This window comes from Triticum dicoccoides, chromosome 3B (assembly GCF_002162155.2).
Source record: "Triticum dicoccoides isolate Atlit2015 ecotype Zavitan chromosome 3B, WEW_v2.0, whole genome shotgun sequence".
Taxonomy (NCBI): Eukaryota; Viridiplantae; Streptophyta; class Magnoliopsida; order Poales; family Poaceae; genus Triticum; species Triticum dicoccoides.
In genome coordinates this window covers 156,483,295-156,490,827 of record NC_041385.1, presented here as the reverse complement: position 1 = coordinate 156,490,827, position 7,533 = coordinate 156,483,295, and the positions used below count along the sequence as shown (strand labels likewise).

The following is a 7,533-nucleotide window of genomic DNA, read 5'->3' as shown; positions in this document are numbered from 1 at the left end:
AAGCCCTTAGTCTTCGGAAGGCCGAATTTGGGGCGCTATCCACGCCTGGGCCGGACAGGATCCGGCTCCTCGCTCTAAGCGGCATAAGTCTTTAAGGACTCGCAAAAAACCTCTCGAACAGCGACCGGCTCTCGCCTCATCATGACGGTCAGTTTTACCTTTCTCCACTGAGGCGTTAACCCAGCTTAACTGGGGCGCAATCGCAGTGGTTCTCCCAGTGCTACCTTAGCCGATATAACGGAACGTAAGGTACCAAAACATGGGAGCCGAGCAAACCCAACTATTGACCCAAGACATGATTCGGAGCCGATGCATATAGTGCTATAAGTTCGGGGTGCCGCACTTGTGAAAGCGTTCGGACTTATCACACCATGGTGCGGGAAACATAAGCCCCTGGTGTATTTTAGCCGTACCAAAGTGTACGGATGCAACATGCCGTAAATGAACATATGTAGAAAAAGGAAATGCAATTATAAGCAAGAAGGTGCTGCATTGTTTATTCAAGAAAGACTGCTGTAAGTGCAGAACGATACAAATGGTGCGATAAGCAAGGAATGGGACTGTTAAACATGTCCCCCTCCAGGGGTAGGCTGCTGAATGGTGCGTAAAACAGATTTAATGCTCATAATGGAGACCACCTGGATATTCGTTGTAGCCTTTATCCTTCCCTGGCTGTTGCATCGTGAGTTCGGCAGTTCTGCTGCCGGACAGGGCCTCTGACGAACGGAGTCCTGTGGGTAAAAAAAGGAAAAAGGAAAAGAAAAAGAAAAAGAACGACACACTTGAGAGCCCCTGGTGTGGTTGAGCCGTAGTCTGGGCCTATCGTGGTCGTGCCCCTCTCCCCATGCCCATGGTATCTTCAGAGCGTAATGGTGTACGCGAGGGACCTGTCTTGTCGTTTTACAGGGGCTGGGGTTGGGGCCGCACTGCTACACGTGCTCGGAACGTGCCAGATGGTCTTGTTGAATGTTACTCCGGGCGCGCTTAGCTGTGTCCGGCCGCTTAACAGCCGAACTCGAGAATTGCCTTAAGAGGCTGCATTGCACTTCTGCCGCGAGAGCCGCTGTATGTTCCTCCGTGCGGAGAGAACGTTTAGTGTTTCCGTTGACCGTGATGACTCCTCGAGGGCCTGGCATCTTGAGGTTGAGGTATGCGTAGTGCGGCACCGCGTTGAACTTTACGAACGCGATACGTCCAAGTAGGGCGTGATAGCCACTGCAGAACGGGACTATGTCGAAGATTAACTCCTCGATTCGGAAGTTATCCGGCGATCCGAAGACCACTTCCAGTGTAATTGAGCCTGTACAATTGGCTTCTACACCTGGTATGACGCCTTTAAAGGTCGTCTTGGTTGGTTTAATCCTTGAGGGGTCTATGCCCATTTTGTGCACTGTATCCTGATAAAGCAGGTTCAGGCTACTGCCGCCGTCCATTAGGACTCTGGTGAGGTGAAACCTGTCGACGATTGGGTATAAAACCAATGCGGCGAATCCGTCATGGCGGATGCTGGTGGGGTGGTCCCTTCGGTCAAAAGTGATCGGGCAGGAGGACCATGGATTGAACTTCGGGGCAACTGGCTCCATCGCGTATACATCCCTTAGCGCACGCTTCCGCTCCCTTTTGGGCATGTGCGTTGCGTATATCATGTTCACCGTCCGCACCTGTGGGGGGAAGCCCTTCTGTCCTCTGTTGTTCGGCGGTCGGGTCTCTTCCTCGTCATCGCTATGCAGCCCCTTGTCATTGTTTTCGGCAATTAACTTGCCTGCCTGCTTGAACACCCAACAATCCCTATTGGTGTGGTTAGCTGGCTTTTCGGGGGTGCCGTGTATCTGGCACAAGCAGTCGAGTATTCGGTCCAAATTGAACGGACCCGGAGTAGTTCTTTTGAATGGCTTTTTCCGCTGACCGAGTTTAGAGCCTCTGAATCCGGCATTGACTGCCGTATCCTCACTATTGTCGCCGTTGGTGTGGCGTTTGTTTTTGTTACGACGCGGCCTGCCATTTCGGTCCTTGAAATCCAGACTGCCAGAATTTTTGCTGAGGTTGTTGCTGCGTGCTAGCCAGCTGTCCTCACCCGCGCAGAAGTGGGTCATGAGTGATGTGAGGGCTGCCATGGATTTCGGCTTTTCCTGTCCCAGGTGCCGGGCAAGCCACTCGTCGCGGATATTATGCTTGAAGGCCGCGAGGGCCTCCGCATCCGGACAGTCGACGATTTGTTTTTTCTTGGTTAAGAACCGTGTCCAAAATTGTCTGGCCGATTCGTCTGGCTGCTAAATTATGTGGCTTAGGTTATCGACGTCTGGTGGTCGCACATACGTGCCTTGGAAGTTATCGAAGAATGCGGCTTCCAAGTCTTCCCAACTCCCAATTGACTCTGCTGGCAAGCTGTTAAGCCAATGTCGTGCTGGTCCTTTAAGCTTGAGGGGGAGGTATTTGATGGCGTGGAGATCGTCACCGCGGGCCATGTAGATGTGAAGGAGATAGTCTTCGATCCAAACCGCGGGGTCTGTTGTGCCATCGTAGGATTCAATATTGACGGGTTTAAACCCTTCGGGGATTTGATGATCCATTACTTCATCTGTGAAGCATAGTGGGTGTGCGGCGCCTCTATACTGGGCGATATCACGACGGAGCTCAAGCGAGCTTGGTCTATTTTGTTCGGCCCGGCCGGACTTACTGTGTCCGGCGCGACAGTTATCGTCACGTATCGTGGGGCGCCCACGCGATCCATAGATCGATTTTGATTGTCTTGCCTTATCCTCCAATATATCTCGCAAGTCCGGAGCGTTCCCCTGTGGCCGTGTGCTTTTCGAGCGATGCCGGGGTACGGGTCTAGTAAAGGGCTTGGAGGCCTCTCTGTCGCGACCACGGGGTGGTCGGTCAGCCGTATTGTCTCCTGGTGATGCGGGTTCATACGCCTCCTCCTCTAATTGGGGGAGCATCTTGCGTTTAGGGTAGCTTTTGGAGGGGTGTTCGAGCTCATGCTCTTCGGCCGCGAGGACTTCAGTCCATCTGTCGGCTAGCAGATCTTGATCAGCTCTAAGCTGTTGCTGCTTTTTCTTGAGGCTGTTTGCCGTGGCCATAAGCCTGCGTTTAAAACGCTCTTGTTCGACGGGATCCTCAGGCACGACGAATTCGTCATCGTCGAGGCTCGCTTCGTCTCCGGAGGGAGGCATATAATCCTCTACGTCTTCTTCTGCCGCTCTCTTGTGAGGGCTGGCCTCTCCGTCCTCCTGCGCTGCATCTTGCTGGAGTGGGTTGTCTTCGGCACTGTCCGGTGTATTGTTATCTCCGATGCCGGAGTCTTTATTCTTGCTGTGGCGAGATTTAGAGCGGCGCCGCTGACGACGGCGCTTGGGCTGCTTTTTGGAGGGGTCATCCTCCTCTGTTCCTTCGTCATTCCCATCTTTTGGGATATCCACCATGTATATGTCATATGATGAGGTGGCTGTCCAGTGCCCAGTAGGCGCTGGTTCTTGGTCGTCTCCAGCATCGTCGTCCATATCGTCGATGTCTTCGGAGTCGTAATCTAGCATGCCGGTTAGATCGTCGACAGCGGCTACCAAGTGGATGGTGGGTGGGCTTTGAATTTCTTTGTCGTCCGCATCCCAACCGTCCTGACCGCAGTCCGGCCAGGGCTCTCCTGATAACGAGAGATACTTTAGCGAACTCAAGATATCGCCAAAAGGTGAGTGTTGAAAGGTGTCCGCTGCGGTGAACTCCATGATCGGCGCCCAATCGGATTCAATCGGGGAGGGCACGGGAGGTTCGGAGTCCGGCGAGGAGTCCGGCACCTCGGAGTCATGAGCTCTATGAGGGACAAGGTCAGTGTTCGGCGCCGTAGAGGTTGCAGCCCCCAAGGCGGTGTCTAGCCATCCATCCTCGATCTGCGCAGCTGGCTCCGGATTGAAGATCGGAGCGGGTTCAAGTGCGGCCTCCAGGGTATTGTCCGGCTGCAGAGCTAAATCATGCTCGCCGTGACAGTGCGGCACGCTCGGCTGTGGCTCGAATCCATCGAGGGTCAAGTCCCCGCGGATGTCAGCCGTGAAGTTCAAACTTCCAAATCTGACCTGACGGCCAGGGGCATAGCTTTCGATCTGCTCCAGACGGCCAAGCGAATTGGCCCGCAGTGCAAAGCCGCCAAATACGAAGATCTGTCCGGGGAGGAAGGTCTCACCCTGGACTGCGTCGTTGATGGTGATCGAAGAATCCATCGAGCCTATCGGTGACGACACAGAGGAACTCTCAATGAAAGCACCAATGTCGGTGTCAAAACCGGCGGATCTCGGGTAGGGGGTCCCGAACTGTGTGTCTAGGCGGATGGTAACAGGAGACGAGGGACACGATGTTTTACCCAGGTTCGGGCCCTCTTGATGGAGGTAAAACCCCACGTCCTGCTTGATTAATATTGATGATGTGTGTTACAAGAGTGGATCTACCACGAGATCAAGGAGGCTAAACCCTAGAAGCTAGCCTATGGTATGATTGTTGTTCGTCCTATGGACTAAAGCCATCCGGTTTATATAGACACCGGAGAGGGCTAGGGTTACACAGAGTCAGTTACAATGGTAGGAAATCTACATATCCGTATCGCCAAGCTTGCCTTCCACGCCAAGGAAAGTCCCATCCAGACACGGGACGAAGTCTTCAATCTTCTATCTTCATAGTCTTGGAGTCCGGCCGATGATGATAGTTCGGCTATCCGGACACCCCCTAGTCCGGAACTCCCTCAACGGTCAACTTAGCGGTCAAAATAAACGGCTTCGACTTTTCTGTCACGTCAGCCTTTACAGGTGGGGTCTGCTTGTTATGAACGTGTTTAAATCGTCTAAAACGGTCATCAAATGTTGTTGGTAGTTTTTTGCAACAAGATTAGCTAAAATCGGTAGTTTTTTTGTTGATGTTTTAAAAATGGTAGTCCAGTGCGACACCAACTTCAAATATGGTAAATACAGTGCAGAATCAAGGGGTTGTGTACTAATAATATATACAATCCGATGAATCTTCATCATAAACCACCTGAAGTCCCAGTCGTCAGCAAGCCCCAATTGTCAATGAACTAGTGACACATTTCGCTCAGTAGAGTTAATGAACTACTGACCCTTATATGGATCCTTTGTTGAAAATAATATAAAATTGATTCTTATTTAGCTATATAATAGAGAGTTGATGGATTCATTCTATCTAATATCTAGAACTTTGTACAGTTTGGGAAGAGGTTTGGGAGAATCTAGGTTGAAGTAGACTCTTCTCGGCTGAGTATCTAGATATTAGATAAATTTGTGTACGACCACACAAAAAGCTACAAGTTAGTTGTAGCTGCACTCTACCGGCAGATGGTAGTTGAACCTTGCCTTATCGTCACAGTAGTTGTAGGTCATGTACTTGCTCTTGATGTTTTTGTATGCTGCCTTCTGCGCGGGCGTTAGGTCCCGAAACTTGTTCCACCACAGGTTGGGTGAGCCACATGGTGCACCTCCGGTGGCAGGGCAGGCGTCGACATTGAACCTCTGGAACGCGGAGGTAAACGGCGCACGGTTCCAGTCGACTTTGATCTTGCCGTTGTCGGTCGCCCAGGGAGAGCCATCCCAAATGCTCGCCCGGATTCTCATCGGCCTCGTCAGGAACTGGTAGGCCGGCGTGCGGCCCGCTAGGTTCTTGAGCACCCGGATGGGTGTTTCGTCGATGAGCATCGTACGATCGAGGTGCACGTGATATATATGCTGAGTAGGAACAAAAATAATAGGGACCTGATCGATGACTTACACTAGCTGGTGTTGGTTCCAGAGTATCTTGTAGTCATGGACAGCTGCTGCTGGGTCGAACCAGAGGTAGAACTTCTGCTCTCTGTAGCCCTGGCCGTTGAGGAAGATGTTGGTCTGGAGAGCCACTGGCTTGCCATCGACATTGCCCAAGAACTCGAAATCCACCTCGTCGTGGTCACCATAATCGGGTTCTGTCGTGAGCTTGAGTACAAGAATGTATATTTATCTTACTTCTGCTTTTCATCAAATCGAAGGAAATGGCTGAGCATATAAGATGTATCAACACATACATAGAAGGCCGTTACAACTCCGGCAGTATACCCGGCGGGTAACTTGATCCTCATGTGGAATAACCCTGAACCATACATCATCTTGGATCTAAATCCAGCTCCTACACCCGACGGAGAGGCAAAGAAACAAACATTTAGTCAAATTTAATCAATTAGAGTGCACTTAAATCACATGATTAGCATAATCTCCTGATCATCCATGCTTAGGAGAAAGTGTGTGAAGTACTCCCTCCAATTCAAAAAAGTGCCACAACTTTAAATTAAGGTTAGTTCAACTTAAGTTCAAAGCTGCGACATTTGTTATGGATCGGAGGAAGTATCATATATGATGAAAAAAGTAATGATGATATGTACCAGAGTTTCTATCCATGGTGAGCGAAACTTGTGTCCCCTGATTGGCTAGGTGATAACCATCAGCACCCCATACCGGCACGAAGTTCTCATTGAACACCGTCGCTGGCGCTCCTAGGCTAAGTATGTTGGAGAGGAAGAGGACGAGGAGGAGAGCCCATGGCTGCAAACTAGAAGTCATTGCTAACTGGATTGGCAAGAGATCTATGTGTGCATCTTGTTTAACCAAGTTCTGAGCTCAGTTTGACACTGCTTCAACATATTAGACCACGACTCTTATATAGACTAGGTCCATTGAAAATTTCATCGAGTAAAAATAGCTGTAAATAAATATATTTTTAAAACATGCAAGTTATTGAAAATTAGAAGAATTAATTGCGAATCACTAGAAAGTAATGTATATATTTACTAAAAGATACGGTCTTGTACAAATCTTTAGAAGTCTTTTGTTATTTTTGGCATATTATCATTAAATATTGAATATTAATTAAATTAAATCTTTATAACTCTTATGTTATTTATTGTTTTGCCGCCTATTATTTTAAATTTCATCACATCCCTCCCCATTGCTTTTGTATGAAGTTGGAACAAAGTTAATTATTCTTATTTTTTTGAGAAATGCTTATCTTTACTACTTATCTTAGTAATGGTGTCTTTCAATGGAAATTACCATTTCAGTCTTAGCTTGAAATATCTCAAATTTGAAGAATTCAGTCTTCCCTTTTGTGATAACACCTACTATCTCCATTCAGGAAAAGTAGTAGGAAAACTCTGGTAGTTATATACTACTCCCTTCATAGATGTTTATTAGATCAGTTGGTCATTCCAGCGAGACCAAGGGCGCATGATTAATAAGCGCGCTCGATTTTTTTTGTCGCAATATTTCACCAGATCTCTCGATTTAAATTCCGATTCGATTTTATCCCCACGTAACTTAGCTTCATCTCCTGGTTTAAGTGTTGATCCCATCTCCAGCCAATCGTGCATGTTGACTTTATCTCCCAAATTAATTACGTCGGGGAGGGTAAACAGATAAGTACTAGCACACAATCTAGGCTGCCACCAACCCAATAAACTCAAAAGGAGGGAGTATTGTCTATAGTGACATTCTCATAAGTATAATGGAG

General features: G+C 48.8%; 1 pseudogene; it reads right to left on the bottom strand.

Moving 5' to 3' along the window:
- Positions 1 to 5,309: 5,309 nt before the first annotated feature.
- On the bottom strand, positions 5,310 to 6,587 carry LOC119281032 (annotated as a pseudogene).
- Between the last annotated feature and the right edge of the window lie 946 nt (positions 6,588 to 7,533).